The sequence below is a fragment of the Schistocerca americana genome, chromosome 10 (genome assembly GCF_021461395.2).
Source record: "Schistocerca americana isolate TAMUIC-IGC-003095 chromosome 10, iqSchAmer2.1, whole genome shotgun sequence".
NCBI classification, from domain to species: domain Eukaryota; kingdom Metazoa; phylum Arthropoda; class Insecta; order Orthoptera; family Acrididae; genus Schistocerca; species Schistocerca americana.
The window spans coordinates 113,348,899-113,374,826 of record NC_060128.1 but is presented as its reverse complement, the minus strand read 5'-3'; the positions used below and the strand labels follow the sequence as shown (position 1 = coordinate 113,374,826).

The 25,928-nt window shown below is 42.8% G+C and overlaps 1 non-coding gene across 1 annotated transcript; it reads right to left on the bottom strand.

Annotated features, from left to right (window-relative positions):
• Positions 1-917: 917 nt before the first annotated feature.
• On the bottom strand, positions 918-992 carry Trnas-cga. The gene has a single exon. It is a non-coding gene; the product is annotated as a tRNA-Ser (tRNA).
• Positions 993-25,928: the final 24,936 nt, after the last annotated feature.

Below are 25,928 nucleotides of genomic sequence, written 5' to 3'. Positions count from 1 at the left end.
CTTTTAACCTCATCTATGCTTGTAAAAGTGAGATCCTTTTAAGATGTTCCAGAACAGAAACGAAGTCCTGTACCCCATGTCTCGCGGTTATCGAGGTTTCGTCGTCATTTCAGTGTTGTGTTTGCGACGAAGTGCCAGCAGGTGCATGATCTTAGTGCAAACACGTCGATTGTTACCTTCAAACCCGGAAGTTTTTGGGTCTGCTTCACGCAAACACTATTGATGTAGTAAGTACCCCTTATACAGGATGTTTCCGTAAGAGCGTGCAAAGATGTAACAGGACATAAAGAATGCTTCACTGAACAATTTGATATACGGAACCTGGGGTCGGAGAAGCCAGCTTAAGGAGATATGAAAGTAAACTTATCTACCGCTTTGTCTAGCATTACTGTTTTTCAGCTTATTTACAACCACCATGCGTACAAGTTTACACATTCTGTGCTGTTTATTTAAATATACGTTCTTTATTTTCTGCAAGGAAACCAGGACGACGAGCCTGATTACCAGGAAGTCATGATGCAGCTTTTGTATACTTGTCCACAAGGTGGCTCTGTTGTATCGTATTTACATTGCCCCATGACAGAACGTGCTATGAATCAACGACAGACCCATTAATTATTCGGTGCTGTTCTGACACGTACAGTACAATACGATGGAGCAGTGCCTGTAAAGTATTTCTTGGTCGTTGGATTGGAAGAGGAGGTCCTATTCCATGGTGTGTGCGGTCACGTGACCTGAATCCCCTTGACTATTTCCTATGGCGATATCTAAAGTCACTTGTGTAGGAGGCCCCAGTGGATACAGAGATAGAATTAGTTGCTAGAGTCGTAGCTGCCTGTGATTATGATTCGAAACATACCAGAGATATGTGTGAGGGGGCTTCAGAATTTAGAAACTTCCTGGCAGATTAAAACTGTGTGCCCGACCGAGACTCGAACTCGGGACCTTTGCCTTTCGCGGGCAAATGCTCTACCAACTGAGCTACCGAAGCACGACTCACGCCCGGTACTCACAGCTTCACTTCTGCCAGTATCTTGTCTCCCACCTTCCAAACCTTACAGAAGCTCTCCTGCGAGGTTGGAAGGTGGGAGACGAGATACTGGCAGAAGTGAAGCTGTGAGTACCGGTCGTGAGTCGTGCTTCGGTAGCTCAGTTCGTAAAGCACTTGCCCGCGAAAGGCAAAGGTCCCGAGTTCGAGTATCGGTCGGGCACACAGTTTTAATCTGCCAGGAAGTTTCATACCAGCGCACACTCCGCTGCAGAGTGAAAATCTCACTTCAGAATTTTGTTCGCCGATGTCATGCGTGAACTGAGGTTGACAGCACACAGTAATGTGATTTCATTCCTATTATCTCCTTAAGCTTGCTTCTCCGACGCCAGGTTCCCTTCCTCAAATTCTTCAGTGGTGCTTCCTCTGTGTCCTGTTAAATTTTTGCACTTTCTTACGGAAACACACTATAGGTCGTGCAACATGTAACAATAACTCACGCTGCACTTTGCAGTTAAGAATCAAAAATACAGGGAGCGTGATCTTCAGTACACAACCGTTTTCATTAAAAATTCACGAAAAAGTAACGACGTGCCAGCATATGCATCATCGTGGTGGAAAATCCACCAAATATTTCCCCACAAACCTTGACGTTTCACCAAGTGGTGTTTTTACATCGTGTGACCTTTATAACGCCTCTTCTTCTCGATGATTTGGTTTGATTTGTATTTGGCCTCGGCTAAAACTCGGCGGTAATCGGTAGAGCGTTGAGACCGTTATCAAGTTACGAAGACGGCGTTACACAAAATAACAGTGCTGGACCGAAATGTCGACGTGTGTGAGATATTTACTTCACCAAGAATCGTAATTAATCGTTCGTAATCGATGTTTAACTGATTAATGATGAAATACTAACGATAAAATCAATACAGTCACACCCACAACAAATTCCCTACAAGCTGGTCGTAATTTCAAGTATCTAAGAAATCTTAACAGTGGGCTTGTTATTTGAGTCAAAGATTCTACACAAGCGCCGAGCGCTACAGTCAAATATTATTGCTGCGCGTAATTATTACTCGGGAGTTTCATGTCAGTAATTTGATAGAATTTTAAATCACAAATGCATGACTTGGCACGAGAGGGTGTTTTATTGCACAATATGTCACTTCCTAACCGAGCCTTGAGAAGAAAACTTTCCCAGGTGTTGGGGGGGGGGGGGGGGGATTTAAATTATATGCTTCGGACACATCACTGAAGTTGCATAAATCACTGGCTATTATGAATGAAAATTTTCTATCAGTGTTCGTTGCCTAAATCACTGTCTAATTAATGTTTAGTTCATTTATCTAGTTAATAGTTCACTTTATTCTAGTAGGTAAAAGTCCTCCGTTCGGATTCTAATGCCGTGATATTTGAAGTCAGAAGATCGTATTACTGCGTCGCAATACATCGCAATTATTCAATCACAAAAACAATCTAAGCGCGCCTACATGTACGAGTATTCAAATATATGACCTACTTCGGCTAGCTCTCGTAACGTAGTGACAATGCGTTGAATTATACTTAGTCATTACTCACGATTCCCAAAGAGTACTCACGCGGAGTATTCTTTGGCATCGTTGGTTCTACTTTGCGAATGTTAATTAATGCTAATTTTGCGATTTATTATGATTTTGATTTTAATTTTACTGAAATTTAATCCTTCTTTCGTAGATTGCTAAATTTTCAAGTCTTAGATTCCTGATTTAATTACTTGTTATTGTCCTAATGATAGTGATAAATGGAACTTCGTTCGCTTATTTACTTTTCTGGGAATTTGGGACTTGGGGGGAAATTTTTGGGGTATTGGGAGCTAATTTTTGATTTTTATTTCTCGTCCGAGGAGGTGGCATTACACCGTGTCACAATAAAGCTGCCCTGTGCCGTTTAAATCGAAGAACACAGTGAGAGTAGCCTACATACTTGGCCCGCATTTTCCGCGCTTTTTTTTCGGTTTTGGTGATCCCGATTACTTCCGCCTGAGACGACTGAGCCTCAGATTCAATGTCGTATCTGGAAACCGGTGTCTGATCACCTGCCATGTCACGTCTCAGTAGTTCTGCGGCGTTGTTGGCTTTATCTGCTGACTACCGTGCAACTGGCATCCGCCACTGTTTGTGTTCCAAATTCAACAATTTTGGAACGAATTTTGCTATCATGCCTGTACTACCCGAAACATTTTCACAACGTTAGTCAATTGATATGTCAACACCTTCAGCAACTTCTGTGATTGAGATTCGGCGCTATTTTGTAATTATTTGTTGCCTTTTTCTACATTTTCATTGGTTGATGATGGCCTGAGGCCTACAAGGAGCTCGTCATATTCACTGTCTTTATGCTATTCTTCAAAACACTATACCTCTTGTAAAACCTTGTTTTACTTATAGCAGACTCACCAAAAGCAATATTAATCATTTCTAAAACCACATTTTATTCCTTTCTTTTATCAAAGTTCAATACAAATTGCACCAATTATTTTTCTACAAAATAAATAATCCTCGATATTACCAAAACACGTGTAACCTATTTGACACCCGACAACAAACTAAATTTCCAATGTGGCTACTATTGTACAAATATTTTTGAGCCATATTTTCCAACAACAATACAACGAAAAATACCGCGTTAGTTTTTGAAGATATTTCGTAATTTTGTGTGAGGAACTATCAGTGAATGAAAAGGAAATGCCTGGAAACTCACGCCTGCAGCAGACATTTTCTGCCACACGCCGTACGTGTGACATACTCAGCACAGTCGCGGATGTGGTGATACGACTGCAGCCGTGGCTGTGACGTGCGCTACTTCTATCGGTTGTAATTAGCCGTGGCTACACTAGCTCCGCGGTTTGGCGGCTGAGTGAATTGCTGGCCCCCCCAGCGCACTTTAATGTCCCGGGACTGAATGCGACCTTTGTGTGTGTGTTGGACAGCGGATGGGGGAGGGGGGGGGGGGGGAAGGGTTTTCCCACAGGGCACAGCCGTCGTCGCGTGATGTGGCCCGTTGCGAGTTCAATCCACTCAGCCGGCATCCAATCACCTCTCCCAGAAGCCCAACCCACTTCCCCCCCACCCCGCCCTTCGCCCTACCACTAGGGAAACCGCAGACCTGCAGTACTCAACTTCTCGTCACCCCCAATCCACTGGTACCATGCATTCCATCCCCTCACAATGGGAACAAGCACACACACATACCTGCTTCTGGTGACGTAAATGTCAGCTACTGGTCTCCTTACTATTGACGAATAATTCTCTAGCGTTCGACTCCCGAGAAAGAGTACTAACTCCATACCATCAGGAAAAAACCATCTGTTTGATGTTAAAACTATGATTCCCAAATGACCACTTACTTTCGTCAAATTAAAAAAAAAAGTACTGACGTTTACTACAGGTCTGTTTTAGCGTGTATATGGTGCGCTTGAAGAGTTCTATGAGTGCTCTCAAAAAATGAAGGAAACAAGTGTTACAAACAGAATACCTTTACTGGCATTCAAAGTAATCACCAATAGCTGCAACACACATCTGACATCTACATCTACATCCATACTCCGCAAGCCACCTGAGGATGTGTGGCGGATGGTACCTTGAGTACCTCTATCGGTTCTCCCTTCTATTCCAGACTCGTATTGTTCGTGGAAAGAAAGATTGTCGGTATGCCTCTGTGTGGGCTCTAATCTCTCTGATTTTATCCTCATGGTATCTTCGCGAGATATACGTAGGAGGGAGCAATATACTGCTTGACTCCTCGGTGAAGGTATGTTTCGAAACTTCAACAAAAACCCATACCGAGCTACTGAGCGTCTCTCCTGCAGAGTGTTCCACTGCGGTTTATCTATCATCTCCGTAACGCTTTCGCGATTACTAACTGCTCCTTTAACGATGTGCGCTGCTCTCCGTTGGATCTTCTCTATCTCTTCTATCAACTCTATCTGGTACGGATCCCACACTGGTGAGCAGTATTCAAGCAGTAGGCGAAGAAGTGTACTGTAACCTACTTCTAAGGCTGTTGGAAACTGTCGGCAAACGCTTCATGTGGAATCGCTCAAAGCACCCTGGCACTTGTCGGCTAGCCGCATGATTACAGGAGACGCGGCCTCGTACCAAGACTACGATCTGGATACTAAGTGATGGTAAGTAGCATGCTGTTTATCGTCTTCTCTACCGCCCTCAAATCAAGCTCTTGCTGTCGGGAAAGGCGATCAGCATCGTCTTAGTATTAGATTTTATCAGCCAACTATTCTTCGGAGGCGGATCAGACGTCAGGGACTCTTGCTTCGTCTTCAGACCGTAATGGTAGCAGCAGCAGCAGCGATCGTCTTCAGTAATGACGTGGACAACGGTGCTTCGAGCGAGTCCACAAGATGCGTTTACCGACACTTTCCAACAGCTTTGTAACCGATATCAGAGGTGCGTTGTAGCCAATTGTGATTACTTTGAAGGCCAGTAAAGGTATTTTGTTCGTAACTCCTTGATTTTGTCAGACCAGTCACCGAACTTCTGAGACGCACATTCCACTTACATATACTACACTGCAGGACATTAAAATTGAAGTGGCCGGCAGAAGAAAAAAATGGTTCAAATGGCTCTGAGCACTATGGGACTCAACTGCTGAGGTCATTAGTCCCCTAGAACTTAGAACTAGTTAAACCTAACTAACCTAAGGACACCACAAACATCCATGCCCGAGGCAGGATTCGAACCTGCGACCGTAGCGGTCTTGCGGTTCCAGACTGCAGCGCCTTTAACCGCACGGCCACTTCGGCCGGCCCGGCAGAAGAAAGTGCTACCCCACATCAGTGCATTTTGAGCTAATGCGTGTTATCCACCTGGTTAAATTCAAAAACATGAACACAAATAGACTCTAAGACTAGAAAGAAATCGAAGAACCTCGAAGGAGTTATCCGAATGGGACGGAAATCAGTAGCTGCGATGTACATGTACAGACACCAAATGAGTAAAATTTCGATCGACGTACCGCTGTGCTGCAAGGCTGTTGCAGATGACAACCAAAGGGGTCCTGCTTTGAAAAGAAATGGCAACCCAAACCATCACTTGTGGTTACCAGGCTGTATGGCGGGCGACAGACAGCTTGCTATCCCAACACTGCCGTGGGCGTCGCGAGACACGTTCAAATGGTTCAATTGGCTTTGAGCAGGTCATCAGTCCCCTAGACATAGAACTACTTAAACCGAACTAACCTAAGGGCATCACACACATCCAAGCCCGAAGCAGGATTCGAACCTGCGACCATAGAAGCAGCGCGGTTCTGGACTGAAGCACCTAGAAGCGTTCGGCCACAGCGGCCGACCCCGAAACACGTCTTCCATCTCATGTCTCGTTCACTGCAGTAAAACTGTCGTCAGTGATGAGTCCCGCTTCGAACTGAACCACGATAACCAGCGAAGACGTGTGTGCGGACAGCGGTGGGGTACCAACCTGAGAGGCCCCCAACATATGCCATGACGACCAGGAGTGATGGTGTCCATTTATTTCCATAGCATGGCACCTTTATTGTTATCCGCGGCATCCCTACAGCACAGCGGCAGGTCGACGATATTCTACGCCCCGTTTTGATGTCGTTCATGGAAAGCCAGCCTGGGCTTACATTTCAGCAAGATAATGCCCGTCCGTACGCGGCGAGAATTTTTACTGCTTGTCTTTACGCTTCCCAGCTCCTACGTTGGCCCAGCTGGAAACGTTTGAAGCATTTTGGGATGCCTCAGAAGGACGTGCAACAATTTTAGCAGTCATTTCCAAGCCGAATAACAGATTGCATTAATGGCCAGATGTGGACCAACGCCTATTGACTTTCCCAATTTGTGACGCTTTTTATCTTGAATAAATCATCCAGTTTTTCTGAAATTGTAGCTATGTATTTGTCGTTACAGCTGCATTGTATACACCAATTTTCGTCCCATTTTGATAATTTCTTCGTGTATAAGACAATCTTTTGTAGAGTACATATGAAACTACTTGTTATCGGCATGTTATGCATTCGAATGCGCAAGACATAACGCTATCAGACCGAGTGACAAACACGGTGACATTGATTTCACTTGTCCGAAAGATATTTGGTGAGTTTTTCATGGAATGCAAGGGGATTTCTGTGATTGATTACTTTCCAAATGGTAAGGCATTACCAGGTGACTAATTTAGAAGTCACAGCGCGCAAATTTCCCGGAAAATTTTCGTCCACTATTTAAGAGTTAAAGCACTCCGGGACTGCCAACAAACTTAATACATAATTTCGAACGTTTGCGAAACATTTTCTCGCTAACCCCTCCAACCCCACCCGTACACAAAATGACGGAAAGTAAAAGATTTATTGCTAAGTACATTTTCGTCCATCATGCCTTAAGACTGACGTTTTGCTTTAATACTTCTTTATTACAAACTCTATTAGCAACACAGTTTGCAGACAGTATCCACATATACCACTGAATATACCTGGAAAATTATATCATTTTACGACCCATATTTCAGCAGATACAACGTCATAAACTATAATATAAGCGATTTTACGATTTTAACTAATGAAGCAATCAACGCAAATGTTTTTGCACATCATTTCCCGATTTTTTTAAAAAGAAACTGAGTCATCATTAAGATCCCTATCCGAGCAGTTAAATTTGCTCTGTCCAAAATGAGATGTGGCCCTGACGGAATTCCTACAGTCTTCATCTCTCTTCTAAAATCAGAAAGACGTAATTTCTTGACGTATGAGATACTGTGAACGGAGTAACACCGTTTTTTTAATTTTTTGAAATTTGACAAAATAATAAAATGTGGACATTTGAAACAAAGGTGTAGTTTTGCCGTGCGTTTTTGGTCACATTTTTTGCAACACCTAATGAATAAATTAAAGGAAAATTGGCCAGTTAATTCTTGTGGACATACCCAAGGAGTAACTGAGCCAAATTTCAGGAAGATATCATTATTAGCGGGGCCGCAGCCCGTTTCGTCAGCGTGAAATACACTGTATCTCAGGACTTCCATCGCGTACGCAGCTCATTTTGGACAGAGCAACCATAACTTCTCTGAAGGGTGGGCTCAGCGATGACTGAACTTCTTTAGAGGAATCAGAAAATGTTGTGGAAGCTTCAATAAATAATGTGCAAAAAGATTTACATTGATTGGTTCATTAGTTTTCCACAAAAATGGTTCAAATGGCTCTGAGGACTATGGAACTTAACATCTGTGGTCATGAGTCCCCTAGAACTTAGAACTACTTAAACCTAACTAACCTAAGGAGATCACACACATCCATGCCTGAAGCAGGATTCGAACCTGTGACCGTAGTGGTTGCGCGGTTCCAGACTGAAGCGCCTAGAACCGCTCGGTCACATCGGCCGGCTTTCCACAAAAAATCGTATACGTCGATTGAGGAGAATGGACCATTACGACGAGGTGCAAACTGTCCGTGACTGCACTCATCCAGTGTTTGATAGAGGCAGCACTTATCGACATCCGACAACTTTAAACACACTTTCAAACCAAAGAAGCGTCAAAACAGTTTATAAGACTGCAGAACTCTACACGCACGCACACACACACACACACACACACACACACACACACACCCTCTCCCATGCTGGCAGAAGAAAAGGAAGAAACAGTTCGGTAATTTAGACGCATTTCAGGAATGGAATTTTCGCTATCGAGTACCGTTAGATAAACAGCAGTGATGCAGAAGGATAAGGGGGTCCAGGAGAGCCAATCTTTCCTTTCACAGGACGTCTTGGATGTTAGGCTTTGTAACGTCTCTTAGCAAAAGACATATTATGTGATAAAGAGAAAACATTGTGTATCATGTTTTGGTCTTGTATGGAATTATGTACTTTTTTTTATTATTTATTTTAGATAATATCTGTGTCGGCGAGTACTGAAACCGCCACAGACGATAAATATCAAACAAAGATGAGAATATGCAACTAGTATAAAGAATGCAGAACGAACATTAACTTCTCTGTCTTCTTCTTCTTGGAGTTATGCGAGTAGGATAGCCTGTGACGTTGTATCGTATGCTAACGTAGCATTCTTTTGTCGAGACTGAGAGATGTACGCCATTAAGTACTCATTTTAAAGGTGTGTAATAATTAACATATTTAAATGTTTTGAATAGAGTTATTTAATGAAACCTTGCATTATTATTTGTAGTAGCTTGCTTGGCATATTATCCCATCCCTTTAAGACATTTTCAGTTATTTGAATATTATCCGTGGTGCAGAGCTGCGCTACGAAAGAGCGAGCCGCTGCCGCGGCGTATTCAGACTGCATTAAATGAAATCTATCATACCGCAAAGAAGCGGGAAGGTAATAGAGAAATAAAATTATTTCTTTCAGCTTCCGGACTTGCAGAGCAGAGCAGCAGATTTTATGATGTGTTTTGCAGGTTCACGCGGGCTGCTGATAATAGATTACTAACAGTACGAAAAAGATAATTTACCTTCGTAATATAATAGGAATCTTGCTGTGCTTAGTTCTGGTCTGGCTAGCCTTATAGTAAAAAAACGTATTTTTCTCCGATAATAGTCTCATGTTCTTGTGCTAGTCGTGGTACTTATTGGTGTTTTACTGATAACAAAAATCCACTGCAAAATGTTGTTGTTGAACAATCATTGCGAACTGTAACATCAGTATTCATAACAAAGTAATTTTCATTAACATTTTCAACAACTATAAAGTAGGGAAGATATGTTGAGTTTTATAGTGAGTTACAGTAACGAAAAATGTTCCTTTAATAGGAAGCCAGATACAGAACAATAAGAATACAATATATTCTGTTTTGTTGAGAATTAATGATTATAAAGAACTTCATGGCACAGCATTACTAAAAGGTATTTCGCGGCTCTTTTCGTATATGCGTTGTTACGCAAATAATAATAATAAAACAAAATAAACAGAAAAGAGCTTACGAAGCGAAAGCTTGTAACAACAACAACGCTGTACTATTGCACATCTAATAATTTTTTCTTCTAATTTTCGATAAATTAGTGTAATCGATGTTCTGATTTCATCTTTTATTTGTTTCATGCCATTATGTTAAAGAAACTGTAAACAATTTTCAATGTGAATATTAATGTTTATGTCAAATTTCAAGCAATATTGTAATAGAATTGAAGTGTAACAAACGTTGAATCTATTGTAACATGTTTGAAATTGTAATTGTGCGTCTGGTCCATACGTAGGCAATGTGTTAGGATATGTAGAATGCAAAACCTCTGGTAAATACCCTGTCTGTAGGGGAGCGGTAAAAGGTGGATGGCAGGCGAGCGCGGGAAAATGCACACGGGCGCTGCACGGGATAACGGGCTCAGCAGTAGGAGTTGGAGTCGGAGTTGGGCATTGGTCTGAGCAACACGTCCTGGATCGAGGAGGCTCTCCTGGAAGACGTAGTTTCATTGAACCTCGGGTATGCCGTTCCGACGCCCATACAGCATGGCAAAATTCCATAGGCACTAAATGGAAAATTATAGCGACGCTATGAAGAAGTAAAGTGCCGATACGTCAAGAGCCATTACTGTGGTTGTATGTGTGCTCTGTGCCTCGCCATCTCGCCGCCTACCAACCGCCGCATCGACACGAACAGGTTGAATCTTTTAGTACTGTATTCGTGTGGACCAGTGTTACTTTTATTCCATACTGTTCAATAACAACTTAAATTTTACCAGAACTGTCCTATCATTTAATTATCCTCACAACTAACCTAGACAGGGTCCTTTCCAAATGTTGTGCAATCCGAGTGTCCCGAAATGAAGAATTAAAGTTTATGTTAATAATAATTACCTGCAGACCTAGCTATGTTAGAATGATGTTTAAAGAACTTTGTTGTTAATGAACCAATAGACGAATAACAAAGGTCTGACAAAGTTGGAAGATAATTTTGATATTGATTTAGTAATGAAGCTTAATTATTTCGAGACAGATATAATGGTATTTAAATGAGCAGGAAAGAAAACAAAAAGAGTAGTAAATCATATATTGGAAATCTTGAGGGCATAATATTTCAGTAATTAATTGTTTTAATACAGTGATTATAACAGTTTCAGGGTCCCCCCCCCCTTTTTATTCATTTGAATTTTGAAGTGTTCCAAACTGATTTGACCAGCAAAATCAAAGCCAAAATAGAAACCAAAATTTATCAGTGTTTTACCTTTATCAAAATTGACATTTTGTCTGTGTTTCGAAAGTGCTATTTCTAGGGTAACCTATGCCCGATTTTAATCAGATCAATAAACAGTACGAAGTTTTGTAGTACACATTATAGTGTAATGTTATGTATTTATGGTTTATCCATATTAGTACAAAAAGTGAAATTATCAGTTCAGTAGATTTTCTGGTTCTAAAATTTACCATATTATGCAGTGTTACTATGTGTTGTTTTGCATGCACGTGCATCAACTTGTACAGGGAAGAAACTCAGTTAATGCCTAATTAGGCTGGCGACCGTATTATTAACAAATTGGTAACATCTTCTGTGTTGTTTCTTGTCCGTCCTGACGTGTAGTTGCATTTCGGACTTGCTCGACGTATCATTGTTATTACAGAGTGGGTGTAAGTCTGATTTGTCTCCATTCACGTACATGCGGTCAATATCGATACAAAAATCCTTCCTCATAAGGTGAAGCCCGTCAACTTACCATAGTACAGGCTTTAATGAGTATCGTGTGCCCACAAGCGCAGCGTTACAGGCTACACAGGTCGTTTCGAAAACTAAGTTACATATAGTGTTCCAAAAGTTGAGCTACACAAGGACCTTCAGCAGTTGAGCTGGAAGCCCTCTCCTTGTCCTTGTAATGCATCCTGTGACATTGTATAGGGTGGCAGGTGGTGAGATTTCTTCCTTCCTGCCTGCCTGTGGAGTGGTGCGGCTCCTCGGGCACCACACCCGCCCTTTCACGGCTGCCAGCTGCAAGCGTCGACACCTCCCCTCCCTCCCTCCCCGACGTCCGACACCCTGGCCCTTCAGTTCGGACCTCCGGCGCCCAAACAGCCCGTCACGGCCGCCAACCCCATCTCGCACCTGCCACGGCCAGCCGGCGCGTTGCCCAGCCCTTGTCACAGCGGCGCAGAATTCCTGTCGCCTCGCAGAGCCGTGCTGGGCGGGGCGCAGTAGAGGTGTTTGCCAGCTGTTGCCGCAGCCGCCGGCCACCTGCCGTTACAGCGCACAGTGCGCAGTGCTGCCAACAGCTGCGTTTGTCTCCAGCCGACCAGCTAACCACTTGCAGGTCAGAGACGCCATACACTGTGCCGGTAAATGTCGTGGACTGTATACAGGCCGTTTCCAAAGTTTACTGACCCAGGCGTAAATCAGATGTTTAGGGAACCAGGATTACTTCAAAACTGTAGAAACCATGGGAATTGTAAATTTTTACTGAACCATATAGTCCCTCGGAAATCTTTAATGTTTTTCCCGGTGTTTCAGAAAATGTGCAACAGAAGATTTTTCAAAAGCTAACAGGGTATTTCGAAAGTTAAGCTATACAGGGTGTCTCAAAAATAGAGCTACGAGGGCTATCCACAAAGTACATTACGTTTTGGAATTAAAAATAAATAAAGTATTGGAATTTTTTTAAATTATATACATAGGAAAGCCACACTTAAATAGTACTTTTCTACATAGTTGCCATTTAAATTAAGGCACTTATCGTAGCGATGGACGAGCTTGGAAATTCCTTCGTCGTAAAATTCAGCCGCCTGCGCCTTCAACCACGTGGTTACCCCTTTTGGGACAGAAAAGGTGTGATTTTTTTGGATTTCCTGGAAAGAGGCACTACAATAAACTCTCAAAGGTGTTGCCAGACTCTGCACAACCTCATAAGAGCAATACAAAACAAGCGCAGGGGAAAGATCTTGCTGATTCACGGCAACGCCCGGGCCCACACGGCAAATGCCACTCGTGAAGTTCTCGAATCTTTTAAGTGGGAGTTGTTTCCTCATCCGCCGTACAGTCCCGACCTGGCACCGAGCGACTTCCACTTATTCCCAGCAATGAAGAAGTGGTTGGCTATGCAGCGTTTTGATGACGACGCACAGCTTCAAGAAGAGGTAACCACGTGGTTGAAGGCGCAGGCGGCCGAATTTTACGACGAAGGAATTTCCAAGCTCGTCCTTCGCTACGATAAGTGCCTTAATTTAAATGGCAACTATGTAGAAAAGTAGTATTTAAGTCTGGCTTTCATATGTATATAATTAAAAAAATTCCAAGACTTTATTTATTTTTAATTCCAAAACGTAATGTACTTTGTGGATAGCCCTCGTACTACGGGGGTGGGACAAAAATTTGGGAACACCGCGGAAAATGCATGCTTGAACTTAAATGCTAATACCAGACAAGATTTGGCAACGAACGGCACCTATGCGACTTCCCAAGTACGTTGCAAGTGTGAGTCGTCGTCAGTTTAGCCATGACGCTACGACGCACACCGCAGTGCTTCTCCATGACTTTGGGAAAAGAGGACCTCTGCCCAGCTCGCCACCATACTAGTCTTTGAAGGTCAGCCAGGGCAGTACAGTCTGCGGTTCATTGCTGAATACAATGTGACACCATTAACCAGGAGTCCATTCCCTTCAGTCATAGCACCATTTAGGACGAAACCGTCCTGTGCTGCTGATCCCGGCGGAGGTTCGAGTCCTCCCTCGGGCATGTGTGTGTGTGTGTGTGTGTGTGTGTGTGTGTGTGTGTGTGTGTTCGTCCTTAGGATAATTCAGGTCAAGTACTGTCTAAGCTTAGGGATTCATGACCTTACCAGTTAAGTCCCATAAGATTTCACACACATTTGAACATTTTGAACAGTGTTCTGTGTAGTTGAAAGTGCATGATCTCTGAGCAAAATACGTTCGAACGTGCGCAAATTACTGATGCTCATGTGGTGGGTGTTTTCGCAACAAAGATAGCCGAAGTGTCCTGTGTTTCAAGAGGCACTGTAGCGAACATTTCTACTATGTACGGGGAAAGCAAAGAGACATGGTTCTCTAAGTCATAATGTGGACTAAAGTGCGTACTCAGTCACCGTAATGGACGGTCATTGAAGGGGATTGCGAGCAAAAAGAGAGGACGACAGTTGCAAAAGTGATTGCAGGACTGAATGACACACTTGCGAACCCTGCCAGAACCAAAACAGACACGCAACGAGCCCCAGAAGCTGGGAATTACAGGGCGAGCTGGAATTCGAAAAACTCACCAGTGATGCAAATGCCGCAACGTGGTGCTGCAGCCATAAAACTTTGACTATAGAACAATGGAAGAAAGTCATTTGGTTGGATGAGTCTCGTTTCACACTGTTTCCAACCTCTGGCCACGTTTACGTCCCAAGAGTGAAACATGGCGGTGATTCGTTAATGATTTGGGCAGTCATATCATAGTATTCCATGGGTCCCGTGGTTACTCTGTAAGGTCGCATTACTGTCATGGTTTAAGTGACCATTTTCCCTGGTCAGGTCCATCCAATGGTACAATGTTTGTTCCGCAATGGTGATACTGTGTGTGAAGTCAACAGGGTCCCTGTTCACACAGCTCACATCTTCCAAGACTGGTTTTGAGAGCCCTAGGATGAACAGCCGCATCCCCCCCTGCCCTGGCCACCACATTCACCGCATCTCAGTATTATTCAGCCTTTGCTGCCTGCTCTTGAGAGAAGGGTGCACGGTCGCTACGCATCTGTGACCTGCTCGTGTCACTGTTTTCCAGGACGAATGGAGTAAGATTCCTTTGATAATCTCACAGATCCTCTATTTATTCATTCCGGCACAACTGGAAGCTTTTTCGAATGCCCACGGTTTCCCTGCACCGCATCTAGTCATGGTAATTTTTTTATACATTTTTTCCGACAGCCTGTAAATTACACAGTGTGTTTCAGAAGTTGTGCTACATAAGAACATTCACAAATTAACCTATACATCATTCCTCAAAAATTAAGCTACACTGGACGTTTCAAGAGATTAGCTACAACTTACACAGTGCCTTAAAAAATTTAAGATATACCGGGCCTTTCAGAAGCTTTGCATCTATTAAAGAAGTTGGAGCAGTATTCATCAGTAACTTGACGATGTACAGGACAATATAGACACAGCAGAAATTTAGAACTCACAATAACAAGAAATAAAACAGACTTTTGCTGTGTTTCCTCATGTTCGCATCAAACTCCATCTTTGCCAAAATGCTGAACATGTTTCCAGATAATGTTTACTCTTCATTCGAATTCGCCCTGTTCTGACTTCTGCCCTGTGTTTCCCCAAAGCATTTCTACGCTTTTTACAGATTTATGTGAACTTATTCCACATGCAAAAGGGTCAAAAAGTGTATCTAATACGGTGAAATCTGGAGCGATGTCAACAGAGCACCTTCACTGTGATGTTTGAATACTTTCAATCGAAGGATGAAAGATTTGCGAAATGGGCTAAGGCAGTGTACACTCCTTTCATGGAAACGTCATTAAGTTGAAAGTGCTTTAAAATAAATGATTAATAAATGATTAATAACTGAGAAACTCTTGTTATATTTGGGTTTCCCCCACAAAGAAAACACTGGATGATGAACTGCCAGTGGGAAGTAACGTTTCCTGGATGCCGAGCCATAAAAATCTGAGATTAGTTGCCAAAGTTGTTATTGTAAATATTACCAAAATATCGAAATATTGTGTTCCAGTAAATCAAGATATCACGACATGCATCCAAATTTCTAACATCTTATGTCAAAGGCCTTAAAATACCACAGCAATTCCATGTGATACTCATATCATGGACTACCACAGGGATCTGTTATAGCCCCATCACTATTCACTTTATACAGTAGTGGTTTACCAAACACAATATCAACTAAATTTATATATGCTGATGACAGCACACTGGTAGCACAGAGTAGTAATTTTGAAGATGGTGAACGAATTCTTACGGAGGATCTGGAGAAGATGTCAACTTTCTTTAAGATCTGGATATTGATCCCAAGCCCATCAAAAACTGAAGTTTCTTGTTTCCATCTGGCGAAACGTGCTGCGAGGTACAATCCTTTCCCAAAATATCTCGAAATCACTCTAGATAGAACCCTGAGCTACAAAGAGCATATCACCAAGCTTTCTCATAAAATTGCTGCAAGGAACAACACACTACATAAGCTCAGTGGTACCACCCGCGTTTAACTGGTATCAGTCTTGTGTACTGTGCTGCCGAGTACTGTGCACCTGTCTGGTTGGAAAGTGTACATATGAAGAAGGTAGACACAAAACTTGATGACACAATGCGCTGCATTACTGGTTCCATCAAATCAACCCCTTGCCACTGGTTACCAGTACTGAGTCACATCCCTCCATCTCACTTAAGGCGGAAACAAGCTCTACTGAGGGACGCCAAGGAAATCTCTGCATCACCCTCTCTACCACTGCACCAGCAATTCTGTCATCCGGCACAGCAACGATTGCGATCAAGAAAACCAGCAAGTGTTACTGCAGGACAACTCATCGCGGACGGTTTTGATCTAGATGAAAGCTGGTAGCATGAATGGTCAACAAAGACATTGGGAACAAGAGACCATTACCTTGATCCCACAAAGAAGCCAAAAGGTTTCGACCTACCGAGGAAGCTTTGGTGCCGCCTCAACAGGTTGAGGACTGGACATCGTTGTTGTAGGTACGTCAGGTACAAATGGGGCAGGATCAGTTCACCAATGTGTGAATGTAATCAAGAAGAGCAGACAACTGAACATTTAGTCCAACGCTGTCCAGTTCATTCATACCCTGGAATTACCGATGACTTGTCCACTCTCACACCCAGCTTAATTAACTGGTTGAAAAACACGGACTTTAAGGTTTAATCTGGTCCAATATCAACTGTATATTGTATAAAATCACCATACGATTAAATAAATAAATAAATCATTGCTTCGTCTCGATATCCGCCTGTCGATTGGGACAGATGTGCAACATCTTCTCCTTCTTCCATTAACGTCTGTTTCCTAGCTTGCATTTTCTTCTCCTCCTCCCAGTAGCCCTTCATCCTTCTGTTCCACATCTCAGCTCATCTTCTGCAGCCTCTACTCTGTCTGCTCGAGTGGTAACAAACTGTTGTTTTCCTGTATGGTTCACTATCCTTGTTCTTTGGCATACTGTTCGGTGTGTTCTTGCTTCTCTAATTTTCCTTCCATTCCTCCTCGATCCCCAATTCTGATCACTCCTTGTTTTGTTTGACTTCCATTTTCCTCTGACGAGACCTGTGGTTTCCCGTATCCTTTACTCATTCTGCCCATACTCAAACTGACCACAGGCTCAGTAAATCTTGCCCTTTTCGATCTACTACTTGCACCATAGTTTGGAGTCGACATTAAGCTGTAGGTTACTCTATAAATGGATAGGTTAGTTAGTCCAAAGTCGAAGGAAGGCAAGGTCATACCACCTCCACCTCTACACCATTCCCATTCATGAACGATGGCATTTCGCGCCGTATTGTCGAATCTAAGTGCCTAAACGTTCTTTGCGCTTGAACAAAGTGTGTATCCTCCAAATTAGGTCTCTCGGTTGCTTATGTAGAATTTATCACTCACTGTCACCATCAGCGATGACAACTCGTAAGAAATGGAATTAAAATTCACTAAACAACTTGCTACGATTATCTTAAATGCTCGTATTGACTACGACATTCACAGCGGAGCGTCTAGAATACTACTGAACGCTCATTATTTGTCGGAGAAATCGTGACCTACGTGTGCAGCAAGATCATAAATTCGATAGCCATCGTTCGTCGCTGCAATTACGGTAGGCACCAGTGGCGTTCCGAACAACCTTCAGGTTAATGACAGTTTTTCTTTGAGAATGAAATTTTCACTCTGCAGCGGAGTGTGCGCAGATATGAAATTTCCTGTCAGATTAAAACTGTGTGCTGTACCGAGACTCAAACTCGGGACCTTTTCCTATCACGGGCAAGTGCTCCACCAGCTAAGCTACCCACGACTCATGACGCGTCCATATTCCGGGAAATTGTATTCATGTTCGGTTTGCCCGTCATTACAAATCCTAAGTCACATCACAAGTCCATTCTAATCTGTTTTCACTTCCATAATCCATGTATGCCATAATTTTTCCCGTGAGCTCTTTACGGGTACTGCGTGAGCTAGAATGAATGATGGAACAGTTTTTGATGCATCTTAAATTTACTAAGGCCCCTTCTCAGAAAAGGAAGACAGTCAATAGTTACAAAACACGCATGACCGACACGCTTACCCCATTTAAAGTCAACCAAATTAAAACGTATGCACCACTTATTGTTTCTGAATCGCTTTATTACTGGATGTCCTAATTGTGAACTGACACAAATCAGAAGACTTCAGGACACTATTCCCTTGTGAGTGACCATTGCCACAAATAGTAATAGTAATATGGAAGTATTAGTAGTAATAGTAATAATAATAATAATAATAATAATAATAATAATATTGACCTACTCATTTTGAGTAGTGAAATGGAGTAACACAGACCTAGAAGCACTCAATACACTTACACGATCACAATACCACAAATATAGAATACATCACATACATTCAGCAACAGAAAGATTCACATTAAGCAGAAAGGAAGGAGGAAGGGGATTTATCGACATAAAAAACCTACATTATGGACAGGTGGACAATTTAAGAAAATTCCTTCTAGAACGAGCAGAAACTAGCAAAATACACAAGGCAATCACTCATATAAATACATCGGCTACACCACTGCAATTTAATAACCACTTCTACAACCCTTTAGATCACATAACATCAACAGATACGAAGAAAGTAAATTGGAAGAAGAAAACACTTCATGGCAAGCACCCGTATCATCTAACACAGCCACACATCGATCAAGACGCATCCAACTCATGGCTAAGAAAAGGCAATATATACAGTGAGACAGAAGGATTCATGATTGCAATACAGGATCAAACAATAAACACCAGGTATTACAGCAAGCATATTATTAAAGATCCCAATACCACAACGGATAAATGCAGACTTTGTAAACAACAAATAGAAACAGTAGATCACATCACAAGCGGATGTACAATACTAGCAAATACAGAATACCCCAGAAGACATGACAATGTCGCAAAAATAATACATCAACAGCTTGCCTTACAACATAAACTTTTAAAACAACACGTTCCTACATACAAGTATACACCACAAAATGTACTGGAGAATGATGAATACAAATTATACTGGAACAGAACCATTATAACAGATAAAACAACGCCACATAACAAACCTGACATCATACTCACCAATAAAAAGAAGAAATTAACACAACTAATCGAAATATCCATACCCAATACAACAAATATACAAAAGAAAACAGGACAAAAAATTGAAAAATACATCCAACTGGCTGAGGAAGTCAAAGACATGTGGCATCAGGATAAAGTTGACATCATACCAATTATACTATCAACTACAGGAGTCATACCACACAATATCCACCAGTATATCAATGCAATACAGCTACATCCAAACATATATATACAACTACAGAAATCCGTAATTATTGATACATGTTCAATTACCCGAAAGTTCCTAAATGCAATATAACACATACCGTACAGTTAAAAGGAAGTGACGCTTGATCAAGGTCCGCGTCACTCCATTTTTAACCGGACTTAACGTCTGAGAAAGTGAAGGAAATAATAATAATAATGTGTTGTGTTGTTTGATCAAGTAGTTTATCTGTTTCCAACTGAGTTATGACACAGTTTGTACTCCATACCAAGAACTGTTCACCACTCGGAGAAGAATTTTCGTGAGATATTTCCAGCATTTGTTAGGAGTGTATCTCACTTACTGTAATAGACGAATAGTTTTAATCTTCCAAGAAGTGTAATGTCACTGTATATTCCGCTGCAGAGTGAAAACTTCATTCTGGAAACATTCCCCAGGCTGTGGCTAAGCCATGTCTCCGCAATATCCTTTCTTCCAGGAGTGCTAGCCTTGCAGAAGAGCTTCTGTGAAGTTTGGAAGCTAGGAGTCCAGGTACTGGCGGAAGTAAAGCTGTGAGGACGGGCGTGAGTCTTGCCTGGGCAACACAGTCAGCAGAGTGATTAACCGCGGAAAGAAAAGTTTCCGAGATCGAGTCTCGGTTCGGCACACAGCTTTAATCTGTCAGGAAGTTTCAGCTTTACTTTCACTCAAGAGAACATTTACTGTATATCGCCATGCCTAGAACTGCTGTACGTAGCGGAGTCCCTGTACCGCATAAGTAGAACGTAGATTCTCGTCACAAATAGTGTAGATCAAGTCATAACGAGCAGGTGGTAAGCGTCCTCGGAGGATAAACCCACTGCCAGCTGACGCCTGCGTACGGTGCGATGCGCTACCCGTGCAGCGCGGGCGCTGTCCGGGTGGCATACCAGTGTCACCCACAGGGGCTAGTAGGGACGCCGGCGTCCATCTGCATGGTAATGATTTGTGTGCTCGCCGGCGCGGACGACTAATCAGCCAATGTTTATTCAGCAGCCATCACGGGCCACTGATACGTCATCACTACCGCGCCGCGCCTGCGCGCTCCAGGTGTGCCGTGACGTCCCAAAGCTCACTTCTGCCTCCCATCCCCCTCCAAAATCCATCACTCCCTCTCCCCCTCCCCCGCTGCTTTCCGGATTCCTCAACATAGTCGGAGGGGGAAATGTGACAGAATGTGTTGATCGACTTAGCTGGTTGACACCTAGAGCGGTGTGACAGCCCGCCAGTGGGATCACTGCTGACAGCTTCGTCTCCAACTTGCTTTCAGTCTTGCTGCAGACAGCTGTACGGAGTGTCAATATTGTGGAAATGGTAGAGGTTCACGCCTAAAGGAAAAAGCAAGCCGATATCACTTTCGCCATGTGACAGCTATTTTCTATTCGTAATTTTAGCAATTTCTGCTAGAATTTTGCTCATGAGGTCCTTTTCTCATTTACCGATTTCATGACATTCTGATACGTCTCATGTTGTTGTTGTGGCTGCCTTCAGTCCGAAGACTGGTTTGATGCAGCTCTCGACGCTATTCTACCTTGTAAAAGTCTCGTTAGCTCTGAATATCTATTGCACCCTACATCCGTATGAACCTGGTCACTGCACTTACGCCTACCTCTTCCTCTACAATTTTTGCCCTTGACACTTCCCTCCATTACCGAATTAAATATTCCTTGATGCCTCAGAATGTGTCTTATCAAGATATCATTTCTTGTAGTCAAGCTGCATCTCAACACCCCTCTTTCCACAGTTCGATTCAGTTCTCCTCATTAGTTATTCTATATAACCATGTAATTTTCACCATTCTTCTGTAGAACAACGTTTCAATAGCTTCTTTTCTTCTCGAGATTGAAATGTTCGTTCTCCACTTTTCATTTTCATGTAAGACTATACCCCTCACAAATACCTGCAGAAACGATTTCATAGCACTTAAATTTACGTATTTTGGATCTCAATTAGTTCCATTTAGATATACACATATTTTAAATCTCACCCATTACCTTTAGTGACTCTATTTCCGATCCTTATTCCATCACCATCCACTGATTTAATACGACCACATTCGATTACTATTGTTTAACTTTAGTTGGCCTCTCTTCAAGTCACTAACGATTCCCTTCAGCTGCTATTCCAAATCTTTATCGTCTCTAGCACTATAATAATGTCATTGGCAAACCTCGAAGTTTTTATTTACTCTCCCTGATTCACTACTTTCTTTGGTAATAAGTCGTCTTGCACCCCGTAACGTGAGTCAAGGACATCGTAAGTATACGGTGTGTAAAATCACCGTTAGCTTCCAATTCAACGTTACACCAGGCGCGGCTGATACATATTTCATCCTACTCAACCACCCTCTCTTCGATTAAATGACGAAAGTGGCGATGGAAACGGAATCCTTTCACAAAGTTTAAAAATAAGTAGTGAAATCAGGGAAATTAGTAAGGATTCATAAATGCCAGGAGGGAGCACCTAAATACTTGCTATGTATCACAAGACATTCTCGGATTCCAGTGTTAACTTTGAGCACATACACATCTTCGGCTTGAAAGTAAACTGTTAGAGCTACAGTTCTCTATGACAGATAGAGCGGACACCAGAGGGCATTATGCCTAATGATGTTCGTGTTTAGTAAAGTACATGTAGCAAATAAGACCCGATTCGTAATGAGACCCACTCTCATTTGCTAGCATAGAAGGTTTGAAAACAGTGCTAAATGTCTTCGGTAGCGATAGCGTGTGACATTTAGTTGCCAAGGCAACAACTATTTCAGCACCCGCTCTCGTGCTGGCCATTCTACTTTCAGTTGTGCTACGGCGTTCAACGAAGGAGGGCTGCTGCTTATTTTCTCGGTACCTTTCATCTAATGCAATGTCCACCCCTGATAGCTGAGTGGTCGGCACGACAGAATGCCATACCTAACGGCTCGGGTTCGATTACCGGCTGGGTTGGGGATTTTCTCCGCTCAGGGACTGGGTGTTATGTTGTTCTAATCATCATCATTTCATCCCCATCGACACGCAAGTTGCCGAAGCGGCGTCAACTTGAAACACTTGCACCCGGCGAACTGTCTACACGGCATTTCCATCTAACGCAATCCTTTCGGTTATGACGCACTTCTACTAGTAAATGTGTATTTGTGAACAGAAAATTGTGCTGTTTTAAGATAGTATTAGGAAGATGATGCCACTAAGTTTCTGCCGGCCGCGGTGGTCTAGCGGTTCTAGGCGCGCAGTCCGGAACCGCGCGACTGCTACGGTCGCAGGTTCGAATCCTGCCTCGGGCATGGATGTGTGTGATGTCCTTAGGTTAGTTAGGTTTAAGTAGTTCTAAGTTCTAGGGGACTGATGACCACAGCAGTTGAGTCCCATAGTGCTCAGAGCCATTTGAACCACTAAGTTTCTTTTTAAACAATAAACGCACACGCGTTTTAAACTGATTGTTGGCAATAAGACCCATCCGTGGCGTCCCAAACAAGGCCCGAGCGGGCCGTATTAGGCACCTTGTTGTATAGAGCTGCGCAAAACGACAATGCATATTTCATTTTAGCGTATCCTGGGAAACCTCATGGGACACGTATTTACTATCTCCAAGTTAATTTATACATTTTTACTGAGCTGTTAGTTGGTCGTTGCAAGAAACGCAAATATATATATATATATATATATATATATATATATATATATATATATATATATATATATATATATATCAACGCCCGTCACCAGCTGAAGGTATTAATATAATTATAAGAACTTGTTTGGACGAAGCTGAGGAAAGAGAACTTTGCAAAAGAATATTTCGACTCTCTGAAGTTGGGTACCCAATTACAGCAAAAGTGCTCAGAAAATGTGTATATGTTTATTGTGAAAAGAATAGTGTGCAGAATACGTTTAATGAGACGAAGAGACTGGCTGGACGCAAGTGGCTCATGCTTTTCCTACAAAGACATCCAGACATTGCAAGAAGGAAGTCACAACTCTTGAATCCAGGAAGAGGTGCAAAGTTAAATAAGATTATTGTAAATGATCTTTTTTGGAAGCTGAAAACGGTCTTGTCCGAACTGAACGTATTTGACAAACCACACTTCATCTACAATATGGACGAAAAGAGATGTCGCCTCTCACTCCACAAGTCTCCTGAAGTTTTAGCGAAGAATGGTGAGAAACGCTTGCATTTTGTTGGCCCCAGACATGGGAAAAAGGTTACCATTGTCTGGTGTGGGAATGCAATTGGACATCCCAAAGGAAAGTGACGCGAGCCAGAATGGGAACACTTTTTGCCACCTGGGACAGCAGTAGAAATGACAGATGAAGGCTCAATGAATACTGTGACATTCATCAAATGGATACATCATTTTGCCAAATACAAGCCTGGAAAAGATATTTTGATGTTTGATGGAGCATCGTCACATTTGGACCCTGAAATTTGCGACGTTGCTGAAGAGCACAATATCAGACTTTACTGCTTCCCCAGCAACACAACACATGAGTTGTAACCCATGGATAAATCAGTATTTAAGCCGTTTGAGCCGACCACGTCTGACTGCCACGAGGGAAGACCGCTGTATTGTGCATAGAGCACACCGTAACCCCCTTCACATTTGCTCCTGCTATCTGAGAACAAGGAATGGACTTTGTGCAACATTCTGTGTAGTCTCACACCATTGGTCAGACACCAGCACAGGCAGGTAGACAAGGGAATTACTGTCCCATTGTAAGACGTCGTGGTCTCCTGACCTTCATTGCTTACATATTCCGCCCTCACAATCATATTCCGCACATCAAGACGCTTCATTCGAACCCAAACTCGATAAGACAAAGTCAATGTTGTAAGAATTCATGTAAACGATATGCAAATAACTAATAAACCCCAAATGTGCACAGAGATTGAAATACTCGAGGCTGGCGTACACACACACACACATTCAAGACACAACGGTCACAGAAGCTTTTAGTTCATGAGAGAATCCGCACAACGGGACGGCGGTCCCTTCAGAGGATGACCCAGCCTATGTCGGCCGGTGACCGCCCGTGTAGCGGACAGCTTGGGCCCGAGTGACAAGGGGGAACAACCCCGTGTTCGGCTTAAAAGCAAATTCCGCTACATTGTGTGGGAGCGGCGAGCCTACGCATTCTTTACACATAGCACGCAATTTCAGATTTCACAGGGAGACAGCAAACGCCAATGCTAAAGGTTTCCAGATTGGTCGCCTTAAATGAAACGTCATTCTCTCGTTTTAGAAGAGCAATGCTGATTGGCAGACGATATTTCTGATGCCTTGAGCTCAAGGAATAATGGAAGAGACCGAAAGATATACCCCTTCACATCTGGCGTGGAGAGGCGCCCTTCCGTTGCCACTCTTGGAGCGAGGAACAAGTCTCTCCTCAGTACTTCACTGGGAGAGCACCTCTATCGAGAGCGAATCGACGTGCTATTCTATATTGAGTCCTTGCGATTAAGCGCTGTTCACTGTGTTGGCCAACACACTTACGTGCGGTGCAAACGGACAGAGTTATAGTTAAACGCCTGCGAGCGAATTTTGAGTGGCTTCGCGGTGGACTGGTTCTTCTGACCGGTGTACCACACCAATAGTTAGACTAGGGGCGAATAGGAATCCTTGACTTCATCAAGGTGTAGGGAGAGTTTGATTGGCGAAGGTCAATCCAGATAGAACGAGAGTTATCTTATTTGTCAGCAGTGAGCGACGCAGACAGCAGTCATCGCAGCTTACGGTATTGTGCGCTACAGCTATTGAGAGTCCCATATTTCCTCCACAACAGTACACTTCACTGCATTTCACACGTGACAGCCTCGACTGTACCTAGCAACATTCTAAAGGATAATTATTCAAGTTGCGTAGGTGCGGCTCTCAGCCATTCTGCCAAGTCAGTAACAGTCTTAAACTTTGTCTAGAAATTTCATTAGCGAATCCTGTCCTTAACAGGTAACTTCACATTCTGAAAAGAATCCGGAAATAATTTGTTCAGTTCATAACTAAAAGTGCCATTGTGATTTCTCAGAATTTTTGCAAAATAAATAATAATATTCGTTAGTTTCATGTTTTTCTTAAACTATGTAGCACTACTCCAGTACCCAAGCATCCCACTAGTTACATAAGAAATTTTGTGAATTTTTGTGCATTTCCTTACAGCGGACGATTCCAGAAGCTATTTATTGCTGAAAGTTTTTCAGACATTTCTCTTTAGAACTTTAGGAGCGTCTGTCTGACTTCTGTAGTAGTGTGGGGGTGGAAATTGCATCTTGCAGGAGCCACAGGGTAAAGGGTACATCTCAGATTAATCCGATGCGCAGAATAACAGATCAACCCCACACCTCAGACCATGTGTAGGCTGACGTTCACAGCACAATACGAACAGCAGCGCCTGGTATGGTGCCCTGACTGGGAAGCCCGGACTGTTTGTGGGTCGTCTTGCAC